Source organism: Macaca thibetana, chromosome 4 (assembly GCF_024542745.1).
Source record: "Macaca thibetana thibetana isolate TM-01 chromosome 4, ASM2454274v1, whole genome shotgun sequence".
Classification (NCBI taxonomy): domain Eukaryota; kingdom Metazoa; phylum Chordata; class Mammalia; order Primates; family Cercopithecidae; genus Macaca; species Macaca thibetana.
In genome coordinates this window covers 18698522-18722764 of record NC_065581.1, presented here as the reverse complement: position 1 = coordinate 18722764, position 24243 = coordinate 18698522, and the positions used below count along the sequence as shown (strand labels likewise).

At 38.3% G+C, this 24243-nt stretch overlaps 1 long non-coding RNA gene across 2 annotated transcripts in view; it reads right to left on the bottom strand.

Annotated features, from left to right (window-relative positions):
• The window catches only part of LOC126951987 (uncharacterized), a 272298-nt gene that overhangs the window by 106443 nt on the left and 141612 nt on the right, over positions 1–24243 (bottom strand). For both annotated transcript variants that reach the window (XR_007724756.1, XR_007724757.1), the window contains exon 3: positions 9567–9680. This is a non-coding gene — a long non-coding RNA (uncharacterized LOC126951987). The remainder of the gene's footprint in view (positions 1–9566; positions 9681–24243) is intronic.

Genomic DNA, 24243 nt, shown 5'->3' with positions numbered 1-24243 from the left:
GTAAAACCATTATTTCGTTTTCTTTTTAGTAGTTTTAGTAACTGAATTTCATTTTAGATCAGCATTCTTTTGGATATTTAGAAAGAGACAAAATAGAAGGTAAAAGTAATATGACATCAGTATATTTTAAGGATCGCTCGTGTTCAAGCAAAGCATTAGTGTGGCATGCAAAGGAAGGGAAAGAGGCAGACGGAAGCAAGATAACAAGCACTGAGCATGAGGAGGTGGAATGGAAACCATGAGAGATGCTAAGGGGAAGGGTGAAAACAGAAAACAATTGAAAATTCAAAATCAAGAATTACAGGATAGGATGAATTTGGAGGAACCGTGCAAAAGAACAATTTAAGTAAATCAAATGCTCATAGCCAGTGCTCATTCATTTATCCTTTTGGTCCAAATCCAGTCAGATATTACCTCCAGGTGCAACATTTGGCACTGAGATGAGCATTAAAGTTAAATATTTATTGGTGCCTTAATATTGTCAGAGACTTGTTCCAACACTGACCCAGGTTTGTCTCCCTCAGGAAGCGCTGTATAATGCTTAATCCTGATCTCTCTAAGATTTAACAAATATCCTAGAGGTCTTATTTTCATTTCTAATGTCAGTTCAAGGAGGTCAGCTGTCTTTTACATTAGTGTCTGGGCCATAACTCTGTCCTTAAATATTGAAGGTAATCTGGATTATTTTCTCTACTGCGTAAATTTAACCAATATGGAAGACAATGACTATCCTAAACAATATCAGACACTTTAAATAGATACTGTTTATGACAATGCATTTCAAATGCCTAACACTTTCACCCAGCCATTCTAATTCTAGAAATCTCCACTAAAGAAATTCTTGGGTAGACATAAAAATTTATTTACAAATGCTAATATAACACTGTTTTCAACAGAAAAAATATTTTTAAAATCATGAATGCATGTTACATGTCCAAACAATAAGAAGCCAGATAAATTTGAATATAGATATTACATGTTTCTCATTAAAATCTATTAATGTTAACTCTCATTAAAATGACAATTTTCAGAACCAAACTGTGTACAAATAGTGGCATCAATAGGGTAAAGAAGTTCCACAGTGCTCTTTGTGGATATGCCATTAAAATGTTTGATGATCACAAGTCAACACTTCCTGTATGCTGCACACAGGGAAGACTGAATTGTGTGCCATATTTATAATGGCCATTGAGTGCTGTCTTCATATCTATTGCACATGATGGCTTACTTGACTTCTCAAGTACTATTGCCTTGTCTCCTCCATTCAGAGTTTTGATCTAAGACTACTGCCTTTCCCAGTTGGTCAAATTGTATAATTAAGCAGGAAACATCTCAGATTGGTCCATGTTTTGAAGTGGGTTTGGGAGATGTTTGGCTATATAGTAACCTAAGAAAAACTCTGTGTGTAATTCAATCTGTCATTTTGCAATGCCTGCTCATAAAGGGCACACACATGGAGCAGTCTTGACATCATTCCAAAGGGCTGTCATCACATTATCTAGGTCACACTATAAGCAATGTACTTAGAAATTGTTCATCCCAAAGTTTAGGATAGGGAAGATATTTTGATCTGAAATTGATCATAATACTAAAAATAAAGTAGAATTGCACATGCCACGTTATTGAGCATGATCCAAAAAAGATATGTTTTACTCTAACATGAAAAGTAACTAAGAAGCCTTGGTTAAGAAATCATAATTTCTTTCAAAATTCAAAGGATGATTTTGTTGATTACGACTGGCTTCCTTTTAAAGAACTAATTCCATCATAAACCTCTGTTGCGAATTTTTGATCCAATTATTTGGAACGCAAATTTCAGACAAGCTAGATACTGGCAGTAGTTTTGAATTTACTTAGTTTGGTTCAAGGATTCAATTTTACCTGTGCCATTTCTCGTTCAAGCAACGGGTCAGATTACAATAGCATAGATTAGGAGATATGCTTCAGTGAAGTATTGAGAGAGATTTGCCTAGTTCCTGCCACTCCATGTTCAACAACTGTTAAATTACTAATAGGGAGATATTTCAAGACTTGCCTTGACTGATTTCAAACTTACTTAGGAAGCAACAAATAAAAGAAGAATACATGGCTTTGAATATAGAATCTATGTGGCCCTTGAGAATCAGTTTCCCCATCTATGAAATGCAAAAAAGGTCTACCTCAGAGAACTGTCAGAAGAATTAAATGAAATATGCTGAGTAAACCATCAAGACTACATTAATATTCATTATTTTTTCCACTTTGTCATACAGGTTCTTAACATCAGGACTATAGTTTTTACTATAATGTTTACTTTTGTTGTTGTTGTTTGTTGTTTTTAACAGTTTATTTTTTAGGGTACCTTTAGGTTCACAGCAAAATTGAGAGGATGATACAGAGATTCCCTATATACCCACAACTCCTACATATGCATTGCTACCCCAAGAGCATCCCCACAAGAGGGCATGTCTGTGGCAATTGATGAACCTATATTGACACATTTCATACAAAGTCCATAGTTCACATTAACATTCACTCTTGGTATTGTGCATTCTCTGAGTTTAGAAAAATACATAGTGATATATGTCTACAGCTATAGTATCATACAGGGTATTTTCACTGTCTTAAAAATCCTCTATCCTCCACTTATTCATTCCTCTTCTTTACCACCCAGCCCCTGGCAACCATTGATCATTTTTACTATCTTCATAATTTTGCCTTTAAAGAAATGTCATGTAGTTGGAATCATACAGGATGTAGCCCTTTTGGACTGGCTTCTTTCACTTAGTAAGATGTATTTAAGTTTTATCTCTGTCTTTTCATGGCTTGCACAGTCATTTCTCTTAGCACTAATTAATATTTCATTTTCTGGATGTTCCACAGTTTATCCATTTGCCTGCTGAAGGATATCTTGGTTGCTTTTAAGTTTTGGCAATCATGAATAAAGCTGCCATAAATATCTGCATGCAGATTTTTGGGTGAGCATAAGTTTTCAGTTCCTTTGGGTAAATACCAAGGAGTGTAATTGCTGGATCATAGGGTAAGAGTATGTTTAGCTTTGTAAGAAACTGCGAAATTTTCTTGCAAAGTGGACATGCCATTTTGCCTTCCCACCAGCAATGAACAAGAGTTGCTTTTGCTACACATTCTGCTGAGCATTTACTGTTGTCAGTGCTCCAGATTTGGGCCATTCTAATAGATGTGTAGTAGTATGCCACTGTATTTTAATTTGCATTTCTCTAATGATATATGATATAGAGCATCTTTTAATATTCTTATTTGCCATTTATATGTCTTCTTTGGTGAAGTGTCTGTTAATTTGGCCCATATTTTCAGCCAGATTGCTTGTTTTCTTCTTGTTGAATGTTTACGGTTCTTTGTATATTTTGCATTACATTTGTTTTTCTGATATGTCTTTTGCAAATACTTAATCCCAGTCTGTAGCTTGTCTTCTCATTCTCTTGACACTGTCTTTTGCAGAGCAGAAATTTTTAATTTTAATAAGCCCAGCTTATCAATTATGTTTTTATGGATCATGCTTTGGTATTTTATCTGACGTCATCATCACACCTAAGGTCATCTAGGATTTTTCCCATATTTTCTTGTAGAAGTTTTATGGTTTGGTGTTTTATATTTAGGTCTATGATCCATTTTTAGTTAATTTTTGTGATAGGTGTAAGGTCTGTGTCTAGATTTTTTTTTTTTTTTTTTTTTTTTTTTTTGGCATGTGGCTGTTCAGTTGTTCTAGCACCATTTGTTGAAAAGACTATCTTTTTTCCATTATATTATCTTCACTTTTTGTTAAAGAACAGTTGGTTACACTCATGTGGATCGATTTCTGTGTTTCCTATTCTGTTCCATTGATCTATTTGTCTATTCTTATCCCCATACCACATTGCCATGATTATGATAGCTTTGTAGTAAGTCTTGATGCAGTTACTTTTTTCTCTTTTTCATTACAACAGCTAATTTTTGCTAAAAATCCTGGAGTGATCATAGAAGTAATGAATTCTGTGTCATGTAAAGTCCATCATACCTTTGGGTAGTTATGGTATTTATGGTCAAATATCAGCAGAACTACTGAAAACATCTTTTCTAGAACCATGTGGCTTCGTCCTTTCACCTTCACATCATCATAAAAATTACCACAAAATTTAGTGACTTAACAGCAAACATTTTATTTGCTCATAATTTTATGGGTCAATATTTTAAACAAGGCTCAGTTGGGTGGTTCTTCTACTCCAGGTAATGTTGACTGAAATCATTTCCTTGGCTACATTCAGTTGGTGAATGGATTATGCTAAAAGTCCAAGAAGTCCTCACTCACATGTCTAGTGCCCCAGTGCACCTCTATATGCCTTTCTTTCTCTCCAAGTAACTAGCTTAAGATTACTTGCAGCATTATGGTCTCAGATAGAGAACAGCAGTAGCTCTGAAGCCACTTGCTTCCAAGAGGAAATAGCCTAAAAGGGAACTGCAAGTCCCTCAAAGCCCAGCCTCAGATATTTTGCAACAACTCTAGTTCCATGTTCTACTGATTAAAGCCAGTTGCAGAGCCAGCTCAGATTCATGGAACAGGGAAATACACATCAGCTCTTGACGAGAGCTGTAATAAAGAACTTGTAGCCACTTTTAATCTACCACAGTCATGTCTTCTAGAGATGCTGTAGCGCAGTCATGATGCTCCTTTTGATTCCACCTCATGATTAGTAGTTATGTGGTATAGTGAGTTGGTGTAGAATTATCCCACAGTGAGTTTTTACTCCTCCCCCAAAAATTTGGGTAATTTATAAAGAAAAGAGGTTCATTTGGCTCGTAGTTCTGCAGGCTGTACAAGCATGGCACCAACACCTGCTCAGCCTCTGGTGAGACCTCAGGAAGTTTACAATCATGGTGGAAGGCAAAGGGGGAGCAGCAGTGACACATGGCAAGAGAGGGAGCAAGAAGGAGAGGAGGAGGCACCAGGCCCTTTTAAACAGCCAGATCTTACATGAAGTAATAGAGTGAAAATTCACTCATTACTGCAAGGACAGCACCAAGGTATTCATGAGAGATTCACCTCCACGATCCAAACACCTCCCACCAGGCCCCACCTCCAACACTGGGATCACATTTCAACATGAGGTTTAGAAGGGGCAAATGTCCAAATCGTATCACCCACTTGACCATGTTCTCACCAAGGATGTCACTCTTACATCTTCACGTGGCTCCACAGAAAGTGGCTCAGTGGCAGACTTGTTGAATTGCCATTCCTATCACATTGCAGGAAGAAAATCCATCATTCTCTTACACGTATGCTGCTTAGAGGGTGATCTTAATTAAACTGTAGAATGTCAAACGTTAGTATGGAGGAGGAGCAGCCTATAGGGAGAGGATATGAGTCAGGTTTATCTGTCACTAAGCAGCAAGTTGGTAGCCCTTGTCTCAGAAAAGATTGTTTTAAAAAGACAAAACTTCATAGTATATAAAGCCACCATCATTTCTCCATCTACCAGTCAAAGTCGCTCCATCCTACCTGCCTTCAAGGCACACTCCACTACTCTTGGGGCCTCACACAAGCAATTGTGAAGAGGAAGATCTGGAGAGGAAGTTTCAAGTTCACATTTAGAGTCTGCAAGTCATAGGTGATATTCCCTTAAATATCATTCCTCAGACATTCAAACCCAAATGTTTTAGAAATGAGGCAGAATATCTAAATAACAGCACTCCTTGATCTTCAAGACCCAAGATGCTGGCAGGCTCCTGTTTTTAAGACCAGTGGCAAAGGAAAAGCAAACCATAATGATTTCTGAACCCTGACTCAAGAAGCTTCTGGCACATGTTCTTCCTGCCTCTACTTATGCTTTGCCTTAAATTAGAACCCATTTCTTTCTGGAAGCCTTCTATGGCTCCTACCAGGTGAGCTGCACCTCCTTTTCTATCACCCTGTATTTGTGCCCATCAAAGCCTCTAATACACTTACTGTAATTACGCATGTACATACCTGTCTCCTTCATTAGATATCCTCCTCCAAAATAAGAACCCCGCTTTACCCACCCTTGAATCCCCAGTCCTTGGCACAGTGTCTAGCACAGGTCAGCTGTGCAATGTTTCTTGGATTCATGAGCATCTTTCAGCAGCAGCATCCCATAAGCTCTTGACTGCAGCCTTGTGAAGGAAGTGGAGAAGCCGACACCGAGTGGCTCAGGGACTTGTTTCGTGGCTGAACCATGACCAGAGATCCTGACCTGTGACCCAATGATCTTTTCTCTATGCTGCAAAATCTAGTTTCCATCCTGCATTTTGCTTTGTCTTCTGTGCCATTAAAATACAAAGCACTTTTGCTTTGTCTTCTGTGCCATTAAAATACAAAGCACAGGACTTTCAGCATCACAGAAAGTTGGAGCTGAAAAGGGCCCTAGGGACTGTGCTGCCATAGTCCAATCCCAGTACTTTATGCAAAGGAAACCAATCCTGGAGAAAGGTGACTTGTGGCAGATCTTGGCCTAGAACTCAGGCCTATTGGTGCCTCTCCATTTTCCTACCTCTGGTAGAAAGGTACAACAGTATGATACAGGATTGATAAATGTATCTTTTATACCAGATTTGAGCCTCCATCCCAGCCCTATTAATGGAATGCAAACAAGTGAATTCAAAAAAAAGAACATGATTTTCCATTCATGTTTCCATTCTGCTTGCACATGCCACAAATGGAGACCATTTGGTGGGGGCTGAAGAGGTGAGAATAGATCCACGACATGCAGTTCTGCATCGCCACTCAGCAGGGCTGTCAGTAATATCTTACTTAACATACTGTCACAGAATTTTCCTTCAGTGTCACCTCGGTCGCTACTGTAACACTCCATAAGAAATAATGCCATCTGTTAAAATACACAAGGCAGGGAAACGCAGCTGCTGTCATCGCACAAAGATGGAATTAGCCAACACTAAGCAATTACTTTCCTTTTAAATTTCACAATTAAAATTTTAGTCTTGCTTTATTTGTATCACAAAAGTCACCACAACACTGTGCCTGTTGAAGTAACAACACCACTCTCTTGATGAAAACATAGAGGAGGAGGAGTTTAGTTGGGGATAATGGTAATTGTTACTCTGTTGCCTTTTTTATAAATATTTTTTAAATTCCATTGGGCGGTGTTAATTATAGGTAGCAGTACTAAGAATAATGGATTTGCTTATAGCATTCACATTTTGGATCTCCTCGTACTCAATTAAAGAAGAAAAAAAAACCCTCACAAAGTGAAGTTGCTAGCTGATGGAATGATCATTATGCTGCATATCCAAAATCTTTTTTCTCTCTCTCTCTCCTTGGTAGTAGAAGATTTAATGGAGAAGGAAAGGACTCAGGTCCTAAAGAGACAGGTTTCTAATTTGAACAGAAATGAAATCCTGCCTCTCAGCTTTTATTTCATTCATTGGAAGGGAGCAGATTGCTGGCTAAATAACAGAAGGGTGGACCTATTCAGAGCTTAACTGCTTCAAAAAGCTGTAAGAGATCAACAATTGCATTGGCCATACTCCATTATGAGGGTGTCAGCAAGCTGGTGTTTCTCTCTTTGATGCATTTTTTAAGCATGGGAATTATGTACTAAATTTTCTGGGAGGAGAGAAATAGGCAAAACCTGTCTTAACTGCTTTTCTGATGGGCAAAGTTCTCTTATGCGATAGAACAAAATCAGTGACTTTAATAAAGGGTTAAACTGCCAGCTTTTCCCCAACTTCTGATGTGTTTATGAATATAAATCATGTGATGAGACCATATGGCAATGATGCCATGAGTGTGGAAATACCTAGGTGTTTGTTACTTAGGTCTTTTTAGACAGGAAGACTTAAATATCCACTCTTCTTATGGTGTCTTTAATAACTCTTTAACTTTCAGCAGTGTCCATCTAAAATATCGTATTTGCTTTTAACAACCTTCCATAGTTGTCTGGTTTATAGATAGAATGGTTTATGTACCAGTTCATAGATAGAATGGCTCTCAAACTACATGGTAAAAGCACTTAGATCCACCTTAGGATAAGTTCATACTAAACTCTGCAGTGCAGAAAAAAAGCCTTCCTAAAAAAAACTACTTAATAAGTAGCATGTACTTGGCACTTTAGTAACACAACTTTCAAAATTAGTTATTTTTTAAATCTGTATACAGCTTGACCTCCCAAACACTGAAAATTCCTTCAGGACTAGTACCATACCGTATCTTTTTGGTTGCCCCATCACATACAGCACAGTGTCATCAGTAAGGTAGGCTCAACTTTTGTGGACTAATTAGCTTCAGACATTAAAACCTGAGATGTTCCCATTTTGGAATTATATGTGTTAGTCATTAGATATCTCAGCTGGGGTAGGGCAGGAGGAGGATAGCTAACAAAATTATTCTCACAAACAAAATATTGGCAAATACATTACTCACACACATGGATTTTGCCTGGATCTGTTGACCAAAATCTTGATGAATACAATGATGTCTAATGTATGGAGGAAACTAGATTTTATCACAGACCGTAAGACTCTTGAGGTACTCAAATACAAAGGGCCATATTTAGAAATAAATTTGCAATCTGTGAATATAATTCACAATCAAGTCTCTTAAAGTCACAAAATAGCAATGACGACATCTCTGATTACTAATTGAATCAGGCACTTCCAGCACTTTGGTGAAGAGCAACCAGACAGAGGAAGCCCCTGGGCCATGCTTGTCTGCATTTTACACCATAAGACACATGTCCAGACAGTCTTCGGTTCTTAAAGATGCTGTTTCTCTTTGTGGAATGATTTATAAAAAAGAGGAAAAATGATGTGCTAGGCATTAGACCACTCTTTTCAACTGTAGTAATACATCCAGTTTAACAAGAAAACATGTGTTACTAATGACCTCCTTTGTGTCTCACCTGGCTAGGGAGAGATCTAAAGCCAGTTTTCAACTGAGCTTCTGTATTATATTACCCCTTCTTTTCTGAGCTAAGCTTAAAAGAATGTACAGCAATGATGAAAGTACATAGTTAAGAGACAAAAAAGAAGGCAAAGATTATTTTTCCCCATGCAATGTACAAGGAATCTTATGGGTCTCAGAGAGGAAAACATATACACAATCTGTTCAAACCACCCAATTTCTCATTCAAGTCCCCACTTACCCATCACTTACTAGTTCTTCATTTTTTCACAATCCCTTGACTTTCCTACCTTCATCCTGTTGTTCTCTTTTGGGCCCCATAGACTCAATATATATCCACACCAAGACTCAAGTTCTGACATACATTTAGCATAATCATTTCACATAACATATGAATATTGCTCAAAGTAGCACATAGGGGAAAAACATGCGAACATTTTTCCCCTTGATTAAAAGCAATAATTGGGGATAAACCTCTAAGTGTGAATGAAATGAAATAAAATCTTTAGATTTCCTCAACTGTAATTGCTAATTTTTTTTATTCCAACTATTTTATCTAAGAATGGGTAGCTTCCTGTAAGTTAAAAAGTAGAAAAGAATGAGCTTTAAGGTGGGTGGAAGGGACTCAAGATGAGTTTTAATTCTGCCTCTGTACCCAGATGTGGTATGAAGTGGTAAATAAGAAACAACTTACACCAGCTGAAGACTTTAGTGTTAGCTGGTGTCTCACCTCTCCACACACGTGCATGTGCCAGATGGTTCCATGGCAGTCAGGAGGTTTGAAGCGAAGCAATCTCTTCATCTGCAGCTGGAACACACAGGATTGCCCAGTTAAATAAGATGCTCATTCATTCAGATGCACCCCAAATAAATAGATTAGATCTCATAAAACATGAGGGTTCTCTTTCTTCAAGTTCCTAAGAAAATTCAAACCTGGTGAACATTTTCACCACATCCCAGTCAAATCACTTTCAGTACCAAATTTAGTTATATGCCTCTAGATATGCATATGATAATTTCTCTATACACCTCAATATTTGTATAGCTTCTCAGGTCAGATTTGAAAACAAGATCAAGTGTTTGCCCCACATTATCTCATTTACAGGAGAGCAGCGAGTTTATCACAATCTATGTGAAGGTTTTCAAAATTTCTAATCTACAATCAATGCTCTAGCAGTTTCTCAGTAGTTAAGCAACCCCCTCCAATTTTATCTGAATTTCACTTACTCTAAAAATGTACTGGGTTTTATGATGTGCACATAATAATCACACCATATTTATGTAACGTTTTAAATTTATTATTGAATGATGTAGCCACTGAAAACTGAGTCATTCAATAAGAAATTTAAATTTCAGCCACTGAAAACTCCTAATTATCCATGCAGGCCCATTTATTTAACCTGAGATTCCGGAAAGGATACAAAACAAGGCAACAACTTAATTCACGCATGAATCTGCCCAGTTAATTTTCCCATTTGTATAAGATATGGGGTATCTTGCAACTTAGGTAAACAAACAAGATTGTCACCCTAAAAACAGAGTATAAAAATGGAATGTGGATGATGGAGAGCTTCCAAGTCTTCTGGTCCCACCAATATGTTATTCATTTAACAGTATAAGAATGAGTTAACAAGGATACATGCAGAGTTCCCAGGGTAGATAATTTCCATTTCTGTCACTGCCTAGAAACCATCCTTAGGTACCTCCTAAATATTCATGCCTAGGGAAATAGGCAATAAAGTGAATTAAGGAAATCATCTCTCACCCAGGATCTCCTTCTAAAGAAGAAAGCATGAGGAGAAAGAGAAAACATGGTGAGAAGAAAGAAAGAGGAAAAGAAAAAGAGTTTTTTCATAATTTGTTTCTTTATCTTTCTTTGAAGCCTTCTATCTGGCCTTTATGGAATTAAGCTTGCCCCATGGTAAAGTTTTGCACATCATAATATTAATGCTCATTGAAAGCATAAAGCTTCAAGGAGTTTTTGAAGGCAGACTCCTGAGAAGAAGAGCTCCATACAATTAAGCATGCTACCTAGCCAAACCCTTCTGCAGCAAATAAATAAATAAATAAATCACAATTTAAATTATCAGCGTGTTTATGCCCCACTGTGCATATCAAGGAGAAGCTTACTAAAATATCCCATTAAAATATACAATTTGTGCCATAACATGCACTGAGACATACTAACTACAAGTCAAGCGATACTTTGGCCCAAATATACATGCCAAATTCTCAGATTGCTCCTGTGTAGAATTGCACAAATTCATTACAGTTTAGACAACCAAAATAAAAGGACTTTTCTCCTCACCCTTTGTTATGCACTGAATTGTGTCCTCATCTCCCAATTTATATTTTGAAGTCCTAACCCCCAATGTGATTGTGTTTGGAGACAGGACCTTTAGGAGGTAACTGAGGTTAAAGAAGGTCATAAGGAAGGGGCCCCAATCCCATAGGATTAGTGTTCTTGTAAGAAGAGAAAGAGATATGAGATAGATCCATCTCTCTCTCTCTCTCTCTCTCTTTCCCCGCCCCCCGCAATCCTGAGCGTGCACAGAGAAGAGAAGCCACATGAAAACAAAGGGAGAAGGCAATTGTCTACAAGCCAGAAAGAGATGCCTCGTGAAGAATCAACCCTAACAGCACCTTGATATTGAACTTCTAGCCTCCCAGTCTGTGACATTTTGTTATGGCAGCCCAAGCAGACTGATACATCCTTGTTATATTAGACTTAAATTTTGTAAAAGGACTAATATAAGTTTTTTGAACAGAAGCCATCAGCCTTCATCAGATTTATGAAAGAAAAATAAGAAACCAGCTGCTTGAATATGCTAAACTCTGGTCTCAGCATTGGGGATACAGTCATGAATAAGGATGCTGTCATGAACAAAACAGAAAATGACCAGCTGTCATACAGACTGCATTCTAGTGAGAAACATAAATAATAACTGTGCAAACAAATAAATTAATAAAGTAACTTTGGTTAGCAGTAGTGTCATGAGTAATAAAGTAAGGCAATGTGATAGACAGTGATGAAGAGGGGAGCCAGGTGATGGGAGGTCTCTATAGAAAGCTAGCATCTGAGCTAAGGCATGAATGAAGAAATGAAACCTGCCATAGCAATGAGGAAAAGATCACTCTGGACAGAGGAAAAATCAAGGGCAATGACTCTGAGGCAGGCACAAGCTTTCTGAAGATCAAAGAGTGCATGAGTATCACTGGAGAGTAGTGTGCGAGAGAGGGAGTCACCAGCAAGAGATCAGGGAGGTAGGAAGGAGTCACGCCATGTAAGGACAAAGGAAAGAATTAGGAACTCATCATGAAATACAAAGCATTGGAAGTTACTGGAGGGTTACAAAACGCGGGAAGATGACATGATAGGATTTATATTTTTAAACATCACTGTGGCTACTAGAAGATAAATGATAAGGAAGGTAACCGTGTATGCCAGGAGACCAGCTAGGTGACAATTGTAATAGATGAGGTGAAAGTGATGATGGCACGGCCCTAAGGTGGGTAGGTACGGCAGTTGATTTGGTGTAACAGATCCAGGTTATATATTTTGGAGGTAGAGTCAACAAGCATTCTGACGGCTATAAAAGCTGAGCAAAAAAAAAAAAAAAAGGCGGGGGAAGGAATTAAGAATTAACTTTTTATGTTCTAGGTTTAAGAGACAAAGCAGATAGTAATTGACTTACATGTCTTAATTGTGTATCTCCACAACATAATGCTTGGCTCAGAGAGGGCATTTGGTGGATATTTCTGAAAGGAATGGAGGAGAGAAGGGAAGGGAAGGGAAGGGAAGAGGAGGGGAGGGGAGGGGAGGGGAGGGAAAAGTGGGATAGGGTATGGGAGGAGAGGTATAGAGGAAGGAAGAAAGGGAGGGAGGAAGAGGGGGGTAGGAAGGGAGGGAGGGAAGAAGAGGGGGGTAGGAAGGAAGGAAGGAAGGGAGGGAGGGAGGGAGGGAGGGAGGGAGGGAGGAAGGAAGGAAGGAAGGAAGGAAGGAAGGAAGGAAGGAAGGAAGGAAGGAAGGAAGGAAGGAAGGAAGAAGGGAAGGAGGGAAGGAGGGAAGGAGGGAGGGAGGGAGGGAAGGAGGGAAGGAGGGAAGGAGGGAGGGAGGGAGGGAGGGAGGGAGGGAGGGAAGGAAGGAAAGAAGAAAGGCTCTCACTATACATCACTGCCTTGTGCAAATACCCAACTATTTAAATAGAGCAATACCCAAGACTTTCAATATATATTCCACACACATTGCCTATAATTCAATATAGTAATTATTGTGTCTAATAACTGTTAAGCATTGCAAAATTCCAAAAAAGCTTTATAAATAAAAGGTTTAAATTATTTTTAATATAGATTTAGAACAAAGAATATATTATTTTCTTCTACACAAAATTACACCATTCGTGCTACATGGCCCTTTCCAGAGCCCAAGATTTGTTCAACTCAAATATCCATTCCCTGACCATGTTTAAGAATAGCTAGTTTACTATAATACTAAATTTAGACATATCAGTTTGAAGACCAAGTCTTAAACAGGTCACTTTAGAACTCACATAACATCCATGGTTTCACCTTAAAATGAACTTTTTTTCAGTCTATAATTTATAACTATAATCATTATCTTCCTTACTAGAAATAACTGGAATAGCCATTAACTCAAAGTTTGGGGTTTTAAAATTATGCATAAAAATACAACTGTGAAAATTGGCAGGAGTTCCCATGAAGAAAAAATACTGTCTCTCACATGCACACGTTTATTGCAGCACTATTCACAATAGCAAAGACTTGGAATCAACCCAAATGTCCATCAGTGACAGATTGGATTAAGAAAATGTGGCACATATACACCATGGAATACTATGCAGCCATAAAAAAGGATGAGTTTGAGTCCTTTGTAGGGACTTGGATGCAGCTGGAATCCATCATTCTTAGCAAACTATCACAAGAACAGAAAACCAAACACCGCATGTTCTCACTCATAGGTGGGAACTGAACAATGAGATCACTCGGACTCAGGAAGGGGAACATCACACACCAGGGCCTATCATGGGGAGGGGGGAGGGGGGAGAGATTGCATTGGGAGTTATACCTGATGTAAATGACGAGTTGATGGGTGCAGCACAGCAACATGGCACAAGTATACATATGTAACAAACCTGCATGTTATGCACATGTACCCTACAACTTAAAGTATAATAATAATAAATAAATTTAAAAAAAAAAAAAAAAAAAATACTGTCTCTATGGATAAGTCTAGATTAACATCAGGACTAAAATATGATCTATTCCTATGGCTACATTTTAAATGGTAAAATAAAGTACGGCTTCATATTGCAAGTAATAAAGATCAAACAGCATATAAGGTGAATCTAGAAAGTCAGAAAAGTCCATCTTGATTATTCAACTTAACAGGCAAAACAGTGTCTCCAGAGTACAGGGTTCAAAAAGTGGGACCTGAGAGAGTTACGCGAGGAACAGCAGTTTGAATACACTTGGAGAGTAGCACAGACATCATAGCTTGATTCACATGAAATGCAACTGTGCCGAAGAATGCCAGTCAGGGATCCATAACAACTTACCCAATATAGAAGCCCATGAAAGTTTGCCTCATCTGGTATTAGCAATTTAATGTCTTGGTTCCTAGAAGGGAAATTTATTTTTTCTAATTTGGCCAAGTCCTAAGACAGCACCTAAATGTGAGTACCTAGTTGTTCATTGTGATTATGGAAGGGTAAAATGAGGAAGTGAGATACAGATAAATGATGCCAGTGTCCTAGCTCCTCCTAGCACCTGCACCACATCTGCCATTCCATCTCATGCTATCTCTACTGACCACAGAGCAATCCAGCCTGGAGGAGCAGAGCCACGTGCACATCCTTTAGGGAACCTCTAGAGGAAAAAATGTTTTCTTTTCCCTTGTCACCATTTTCTTTATAAAGTAATCTTTCAAACATCCAATGTTTTAAACATCCAGATAATCAGGAATGTTGAGCCAAAAGTTCAGATACATCTTCCTTGATGTCTTGATGACTTCTAAGACCTCATCAGAAACACCCCTCATTCACTTCCTCTTTCATCAACTGGAAAACCAGGAGTATGATAGGAGACTCAGTTCCCATGGCGAGCTTCAAGGTGATACAAGACAGATTCATGCCGAGCACCGAGGTTCTTATTCTTCCACACCACTTTCACCTTGGACAGCTCTGAAAGAATGTTTGGTTTCTGTCCTCCTCTGAACAACCAGGGAAAGCTCTCTATTCCAGAAGTCCTAACAAGAAAATGCAAGACAAAGCCAGACCAGCAAGCACACCACACAGCCCCTCTATCAACACAGCCAGGCAAGAGAACGTTGGAAGCCTTCTCCATACACCAAAGAGTAAAGGGGAGGAAAATCAGTTCCTTGGCTATCCTTGTGCATTATCTTCACTTGCCTGTACTTTTTACCAGCATTATCAAGGTCCTATATCACCCTGCTGGCAATTGATTTTATGACTGATTCTATCCAAGTTCACTTTCTGAACTTCTCGGGAGAGAAGAAGGCAGGTGTTTCACAGAATGCTGTCTAACATAATAGATACTTAGGACTACATTTTAAAAATGCAACAAAAGAAACGTATTCCACAATTACTTTCTTTCACACCATGAAGACGAACTTTATTTTAAATTGACTGAAATATGCTCATTTTAAGCACTTATTTTTCCAACTGGTATAAGCAGAAATATTGATATAAGCAGAAAGTCTTTGACAAATGTATATTTTGTGCATGGTCATTGATTATAGGGTGAGGAGGAGTCTGTCAAGATAGGTGGAGATAGTCCTCCAGAGTACAGGACCGGAGACAGCAAAAAATGTCACAGCAAAGAGTCCCGAAGAATATGACTCTCTTTTGCAGCATAGCAAGATTAACTCATCTCACACAATAACGTTGCCTGTCATGCTGGGGAGAGGAACATGATTTTTGCTTGCCCTCAGAAAAATAGATGAAAAATGTGAGCTTTCTAAAACAAAGCAGTCTGGAAATATGGGGTCATTTATAAGAAATATTTCATATTCTTAATTCAGCAACAAAAGCAACATGGGTTGCAATTAGAGTTTTAGGTTGCAGAATGCAAAGAGGAAAGATAAATAGTAGAAGGGGAGATAAGAAAAGCAGTTTTAATAAACTGAGAAAGAGGGAGAGGGAATTGAGAAGGGGCAGCTTCCTCTCAACCTCACCTTCTATCACTTTCCAGAGAAACAGGAAGTCAATTATGTACCACAGCATCGCCTCATGCAGTTCCATTCCCTGGCTGACCTTCTTTGAACACACTTCCCTGCAGGATGTCTTGACAAGTTGCCCTGTACATCAGCAGAGAAAACTTTCACTGCCTGTAGATCTAGAGAAGCTCATTAAAAACACACCGAGTATGGCATGGGGCTGTAAATTACTTTAAAGCTCTCAGATTTTTCTTCTCTCTCACATTATACAAATCAATTATTAAGCTTTGCCTCAGAAAAGTGGATCATAGTATCTGTTAATATATCACAGTTGTATTAAGCTGCCACTCATGATCCACCATAAAGCAAGTAAGTTTTATGACTATGTTAAACCGAGTCTTATCACAAAGAAAAGGAACAAAGACAGAGAGGGAGGCAGGGAGGGAGGGAAGAAGGAAACAGGAGGGATGGAAAGAGGGAAGAAGGAAGGAAGATAGGGAGGGAGTAAGGAAGGAAGGAAAAAAAATGAAAGAATCAAGAAAGGAAGAAAGGAAGGAGAAAAAGACTTTATAGGGTAAATAAAGAAAATCGTAACAGCAATTAATAAAATAACATTTGCTGTATTAATTAGCATCTCCTACAGGGTTTGTATATGTGTTTATATCAGTGAAAGGCTGCCTCATATGACAAGAAAATACCCATATATCTTACATCAAAAGCATTTCTTTCCTGTTTCTCTTCCTCCCTTACTGTAGTGAACACAGGAGAGCGCATGAAGGAAGGTAGAATAATTCATTACTTTGTCTCCCACTGCTTTGTATGTTCAACATTTTTTGAATAAATACAAAGTTATAAATTAGCTTGTAGCAAAACAGAATTAATTGAATGTCTTCAGTAGGATCATCAAACCAAGGTTTGAATCCATTTATCTGCCTAAGATTCGCTAATGCAGTTTCAGCTCATTAGGGCAAGAGTTGATTCTGGAGATGGGTCATTTTTGGAACATAGAAAGGGAAAAAAAAAGATTAAAATATTCTGACTTCCTCTGTTTTTGCAGGAGAATTCCTTGAAGGCTATCTAATGTGTACTACAGATCATAAAACTGCCCTTCAAACAATCTATGATTGAAAAACTGAAGATGTTTTCATAGAATCTGAAGATATTTACACATGTACTGACACCGAGGAGGCTCTGCCCTTTATTCTTTCAAAAGCTCTTGCCAGAAAACATCTTAGAAACACTGCATGGAACTGCAATTGTGTGTATGCGTGTTATGCACGCACTTGTGTGTCCATGGTGTATGGAAGAGCAATGCACACAGATATATGTAAATATATTTTTATATATACTTATATATGAAATGATTTTACTTTTCCATATATATGTAGAAAAGTAAAACATATTGTACATATGTGTTATATACAAATATAGAGATATTATTCAGTTGTTTTCTTGGAATAAATTTTTCAAGCATCCAAGTGAAACAAAAATAAGTGTATGCACCAAGAAAGAAACAGCAGCAAGGCTGTGGGGGAAGAAGATTTTCCTGCATTTCCAGTAATGGAATCAATAATAATCTGTATTCTTCCAGCCAAAAGGCTTCCCCACGGGAGAACTGATGACAGTCACTGAGTGTTCTTCCTGACCCTGGTCAAGCAACAGTGGCACAAGTGCCCAGTTCTGCTCTCTCCCCATTTGGTTATATGAACTCTTTCTTCGTAGACAAGATAACAGGACCTTGGAAATCCTTATGCAACTGCTTGCACTAAGTAAAAATAAATTAAGGAAAAAACTAAGTTTTAGACTAAGGCTTATATAATATTAGGCCCAAGGACACCACATCTAGAATGGATATTTCATTAAAATATTACAGAATTCACATAAATGAATCAAGACTGTACAAAACATCATCAAGGCTAAAAAACTGGAATAAAATGACCAGAAGTAGACAAAAGTCTGGCTTAGAAAAAAAAAAAAAAAAGTCACTTACTAGATGTAACCATGGTCAGGCTATGCAACCTCTAATTGTCAATGTCCTCCCTCCTCTGTAAAATCCAGATAATTTGCTGTGAGGATTAAAATAGGTGATTTATTCAAAGCACTTAGCACAATACCTTGCACATAATATGTACTTCATACCTATATGCTGCACTATTTTTATCATTCACCAGATAATTTCTCAATTCTAATTTCAGGTAACTTTTTATTACAGCCTATGGTGGTATAATGGAGTACAGGTTATACACACCCAGTAACTTTGAACACACACACACATACACACATACACGTATTCTTCATCATGTTTTTAAAAACTTATCTGGTTTTGGCCAGGCGCAGTGGCTCATGCCTGTAATCCCAGCACTTTGGGAGGCTGAGGCAGGTGAATCGTGAGGTCAGGAGTTCGAGACCAGCCCGGCCAACATGGTGAAATCCCGTCTCTACTAAAAATACAAAAAATTAGCTGGGTGTAGTGGTGGGCACCTGTAATCCCAGCTACTTGGGAGGCTGAGGCAGGAGAATTGCTTGAACCTGGGAGGCAGAGGTTGTGATGAGCCGAGATCACATCATTGCACTCCAGCCTGAGCAACAAGCGCAAAACTCTGTCTCAAAAAAAAAAAAAAAAAAAAAGCTTAGTTGGTTTTAAAAATCAGGTTTAAAAAACTAAACTAGATACTTTGTATTTCTCCTCTGGTGGTGGTGAAAAACCAATAACTGAAGTAACTCCATACATCAGAGATCTGTGACATGTCTGACATTATACCGCATATACTGTGCACGGCCTCATATATTCATAAGGTTAGTGTGTTTAATTTTTGCAGTGACTTCAAAGAGAAACTATATACATGTATAAATCCCTATCACCCGTAAGGATGGAATATTATGCAAAACTATTGCTTCGTATTTTACTGTAGTACCTCTTTAAAACTATGCTTTCCTAATTTTCATATTTCCAGTGGAGTTGAAATTATAATTAGTATAAATTTCTAAAGTTTTCACTCTTGCACAGGAAAGAGTATTGCTGTTTGCCAGAAAGAGAGATGACCTTGCCCAAATAGGGGAAACAAAAGATTGTTTACTTGGGATGAATTTACATTTATGGCCAGTTAAATCTTTCTCTGGTGCCTCTGATTCTCCTCTCTGGTACTATGAGAAGGCAACTTTGGTTAGTCGCTCCCACTCACATCCGAGCAGAGCTGCAATAACAGCAAATGGTCCTTGGAAATCACAATCACATTAGGCTGCTGTTCAAATAGCTTTTAGGGTTGTGATAATAGGAGGCATTCCTAATAACTGGTGACTCTGTGAGACCCTGCCCAGAAGGCCTCCAAATGGCAGCACACAATTTAAATTTTAATCTGGAAGCAGTAGAAATGATGAGATTCCAGCTGGGGACCTTCTGGTCTGAGGGCCGGTGTTCAGCCTCCCGATTAGATGCCCCAAAGCTTCATTGAGTTGATGAGTGAGTGCCCCTTCTCTCTCTACTCTTTTCTGCCGCATACCATCGCCCACCTGATTGCCTGGAACCTCAGGAGATCCTGTTTCTTTGCTTCTGTGGAGGCTGTCTTGGAGCTGATCGAACATTCCCACGTTGCTGTGATCCAACAAACACATTTGTGCTTGTTGTAGTGGAATGACACTTTTATCATTCTGACAAGTGGTAACGGTCCGAACTTTTTTCCTTCCATGTGCTGAGTGGGCTTTGGGACATACTTACCCACTTAAAGCTTCAAATGAAAGCTGGCAGATGCATGCCATGGGCAGGAGGAAAACACTTTATTTTTTTCTACAATAAGCAATAACCCTTAGGATAATAACTCAACACAAGTTAAATAGCTAAAGGGAACATTAGTGGGGCCCTGTCAGCATGGAAAGGAACAGCTGGCCATGTTAGTAATCATTGCATATCATTACTTGGGAAGTCCACTCCCAATTCTACCACCAACTTGTATTTCCTCAGTGTTTAAGCAGTAACACATGACAGATGAGAAAGTATGATAACAGGACATCAGACACAGAACTCTAGATTTGAATGTTTGGCATTGCCAGATTCAGTTTCCAATGAGCCAGGAGGGGGAAAAAAATCTTACTAACTGGAATAAAGTTGGGAAGAAAAATGTAAAGCCTCTTCAACCATCTCTCTCATGTCTCTGACTCAATTATTTTTAATAGGAAACTTTTTTATTCCCAATGCATATCAGTGACTCCCAAGAATGGCGATTTGTCTCTCAAACTAGGAGTGTGAATCTAACGAAGGGATGCACATTAATACCTGGATGTTTGCAATACTCAGAGTGTAAACTCAGCTGCTTCCACTGGGCTCCATTAGGAAGCCTATTTCAGTACCCCAATACTCTCAGCAGCAGAATTAGAAAGTTGTTTTGATTTTTTTTAAACCACACACAGGAGCAAATTTCAGCAAGGTGGAAATGGGAATAAAAACCAGTGTTTTGGAATTTTTTTCTTTGCAGATAGTCATCAAATGAGGTACAATATTTGCTAACAGAGGGTAATTTGAATTATCCACGGATAGTTCAAAAACACACAGAGTTCATTACCCAGATATCTCTATTTAAAATAGATTTGCTTTTGTTCATCAGTGCAGTGCACATGGCTGGGAAATGGCAAAGTGCCAGAATGAAACTGCTCCTAATTTTCAGAGGAGGCCACCAGCTAATTACACAGACTGCAGGTGTGAAGAGAGAAGCTCAAAGTAATCAATAGCAGTAATTAATCTGCTAGACTGGAGCTAAAGAGCTAACAGCTGGACATCAGAAATGGACACATGCAACAAGATCAGCAATAATTACCTCTTTAAATATTGAATTTCCATAGCAACAATTAAGCATATAAATAAAGGCTGGAAACCAAGGCTTTGAGGCATGACATTGCATGGCAAGCACAACATTCCCCAAATCAACCCTTTTAATAAAACACCAACAATATGCTTGGGCTGGGCTGACCGATTTCCAGGGTTGGAAAAAGCTGAATGTAGCTTGTCTTACCTCTGCTTTCCTGGCTTCCAGTCATTGGCTATCCCATCCCCAAGACACAAAGACGGACCTAGACGTTTGCTTTGGGCAAGATAACAATACCTTCCCTAGTACAGCTGAGCTACCGGCTATAAGACACTTTTCCTCTCAACTGGAAAATACATTCCTTTCCTAAGAATCATAAAATCGATAAGCAAAATTCCTAATTAAGGTTCTGGAAACACTAATCTTGAAAAAAGCAATTGGGCAGTATTTTGAGAGTCTCTTCAAGACCAATATGACACGCAAGAGACTCATACGTTGAGGTTTCTATAACATTTTTTGCTTTGTGAAAAGAACTTAAAAAAACTTTTTTATTGTATTTTTTTTCTATTTTACTTTAAGTTCCAGGACCCATGTGCAGAACATGCAGGTTTGTTACATAGGTATACGTGTGCCATGATGGTTTGCTGCACCTACTGACTCATCCTCTAAGTTCCCTCCCCACTTCCCCCATCCCACATCACCCCCGGCCCTGGTGTGTGTTGTTCCCCTCACTGTGTCCATGTGTTCTCATTTCTCAACTCCCACTTATGAGTGAGAACATGCGGTGTTTGGTTTTCTGTTCCTCTGTTAGTTTGCCGAGGATGATGGCTTCCAGCTTCACCCATGTCCCTGCAAAGGACATGATCTCATTCCTTTTTATGCCTGTGTAGTATTCTATAGTGAATATGTACCACATTTTCTTTATCCATTCTATCATTGGTGGGCATCTGGGCATCCATGACTTTGCTATTGTAAACAGTGCCACAATAAACATATGAGTGCATGTGTCTTTATAGCAGAATGATTTATATTCCTCTGAGTATATACCCAGTAATGGGATTGCTGGGTCAAATGTTATTTCTGATTCAGGATCCTTGAGGAATCCCCACACTGTCTTCCACAATGGTTGAACTAATTTACATTCCCACCAACAGTGTAAAAGCATTCCTATTTCTCCACAGCTTCACCAGCATCTACTGTTTCTTGACTTCTTAATAATCACCATTCTGACTGGCATGATATGGTATCTCATTGTGGTTTTGATTTCCATTTCTCTAATTATCAGTGATGTTGGGCTCTTTTCATGTTTGTATAAATGTCTTCTTTTGAGAAGTGTCTGTTCATATCCTTTGCCCACTTTTTGATGGAGTTGTTTCTTGTAAATTTAAGTTCCTTGCAAAATTCTGCACATAAAACCTTTGTCAAATGGGTACATTGCAAAAATTTTCTCCCATTCTGTAGGTTACCTGTTCACTCTGATGATAGTTTCTTTTGCTGTGAAGAAGCTCTTTATTTTAATTAGATCCCATTTGTCAATTTTGACTTTTGCTGTAATTGCTTTTGGCATTTTCATCATGAAGTCTTTGCCCATGCCTATGCCCTGATGCTACTGCCTAGGTTTTCTTGTAGGGTTTTTACGGTTTGAGGTTTTACATTTAAGTCTTTAATCCATCTTGAGTTAATTTTTGTATAAGATGTAAGGAAGGGGTCCAGTTTCAGCTTTCTACATATGGCTAGCCAGTTTTCCAAAAACCATTTATTGAATAGAAGATCCTTTCCTCATTGCTTGTTTTTGTAGGTTTGTTGAAGATCAGATGATTGTAGATGTGTGGTGTTATTTCTGAGGTCTATGTTCTCTTCCATTGGTCTATATGTCTATTTTGGTACCAGTACCATGCTGTTTTGGTTACTGTAGCCTTGCAGTATAGTTCAAGGTCAGGTAGCGTGATGCCTCCAGCTTTGTTCCTTTTGCCTAGGATTCTCTAGGCTATACGAGGTCTTTGATTTCATATGAAATTTAAAATAGTTTTTTTCTAATTGTGTGAAAAATGTCAATGATAGTTTGATGGGAACAGCATTTAATCTATAAATTAAAATTGAGCAGTATGGCCATTTTCATGATATTGATTCTTCCCATCCATAAGGATGAAATGTTTTTCCATTTGTTTGTGTTCTGTCTTATTTCCTTCAGCAGTGGTTTGTAGTTCTCCTTGAAGAAGTCCTTCACATCTCGTTAGCTGTATTCTTAGGTATTTTATTCTCTTTGTAGCAATTGTGAATGGGAGTTCATTCATGATTTTGCTCTCTGCTTGTCTATTGTTGGTGTAAAGGGATACTTGTGATTTTTGCACATTGATTTTGTATCCTGAGAATTTGCTGAAGTTGTTTATCAGCTTAAGGAGTTTTGGGGCTGAGAAGATGGACTTTTCTAAATATAAAATCATGTCATCTGCAAACAGAGACAATTTGACTTTCTGTCTTCCTATCTGAATACCCTTTATTTCTTTCTCTTGCGTGACAGACCTGTTCAGAACTTCCAATACTATGTTGAATAGGAGTGGTAAGACAGAGCATCCTTGTCTTGTACAAGTTTTCAAAGGGAATGCTTCCAGCTTTTGCCCATTCAATATGATATTGGCTGTGGGTTTGTCATAAATAGTTCTTATTATTTTGAGATATGTTCAATCAATACCTAGTTTATTGAGTTTTTAGCATAAAGGGATACTGAATTTTATCAAAGGCCTTTTCTGCATTTATTGAGATAGTCATGTGGCTTTTGTCTTTGGTTCTGTTTATGTGATGGATTACATTTGTTGATTTGCTAATGTTGAACCGGCCTTGCATCCCAGGGATGACATCAACTTCATCATGGTGGATAAGATTTTGATGTGCTGCTGGATTCGGTTTGCCAGTATTTTATTGAGGACTTTTGCATCGATGTTCATCAGGGATATTGGCCTGAAGTTTTTTGTGGTGGTTGTTGTGTCTCTGTCCGGTTTTCATATCAGGATGATGCTGGCTTCATAAAATGAGTTATGAAGCAGTCCCTCATTTTCAATTGTTTGGAATAGTTTCAGAATGAATAATACTAGCTCCTCTTTGTACCTCTAGTAGAATTTGGCTGTGAATCCATCTAGCCCTGGGCTTTTTTTGGTTGGTAAGCTATTAATTACTGTCTCAATTTCAGAACTTGTTATTGATCTATTCAGGTATTTGAGTTCTTCCTGGTTTAGTCTTGGGAGGTTGTATGTGTCCAGGAATTTATCCATTTCTTCTAGATTTTCTAGTTTATTTGCATAGAAGTGTTTATAGCATTCTCTGATGGTAGTTTCTGTTTCTTTGGGGTCACTGGTGATATCTCCTTTATCATTTTTTATTGT